Here is a 532-nt window from a genome sequence, read left to right as displayed (position 1 = left end):
CAAACAAGTCGATCCAGAGACGTGTTAGCTATCGCCATATGAAATTGATATCACGTCATCCCACACTGACTCGATCGACTCCGTCACATTCACACTTTTTTCATGCTCGCAATGTCCTATGACACGCAAAAATCACATTTGCAACACAACCAACATTAATTTCATGTGACTTTATGCTGTCATACAACACAACTGTGACGCAATGATACACATCTTGGCGTGTATGTGATATGAATTTAACTGTCATCTCCAGTGTTGCAGTATTACGCTATTCACTTTGAAAAAAGCAACAACTATGTATTGAAAGAAAGAGAGGAAGAGGCGAGGAGGAACAATAAAACGCCGCTTGCTTTTAATAGAGACTATCGATAAATCACCTCCAGCCTCAAGAACGGCTTTGAAAATGCGATCTCCACACGGCGAGCCTGAAAATGCGGAGACTTAAATCAGTGTTGCGCACTAGGAGGGGGGGGGGGGAAGGGGGCGACACGCGTGGGTGCACTTCTAGGATCTCTTTTCTCGTGTGGGATAT

The sequence above is a fragment of the Penaeus monodon genome, chromosome 22 (assembly GCF_015228065.2).
Source record: "Penaeus monodon isolate SGIC_2016 chromosome 22, NSTDA_Pmon_1, whole genome shotgun sequence".
NCBI lineage: Eukaryota > Metazoa > Arthropoda > Malacostraca > Decapoda > Penaeidae > Penaeus > Penaeus monodon.
The sequence above is the reverse complement of the archived record's forward strand: the minus strand, read 5'-3'. Positions refer to the sequence as shown.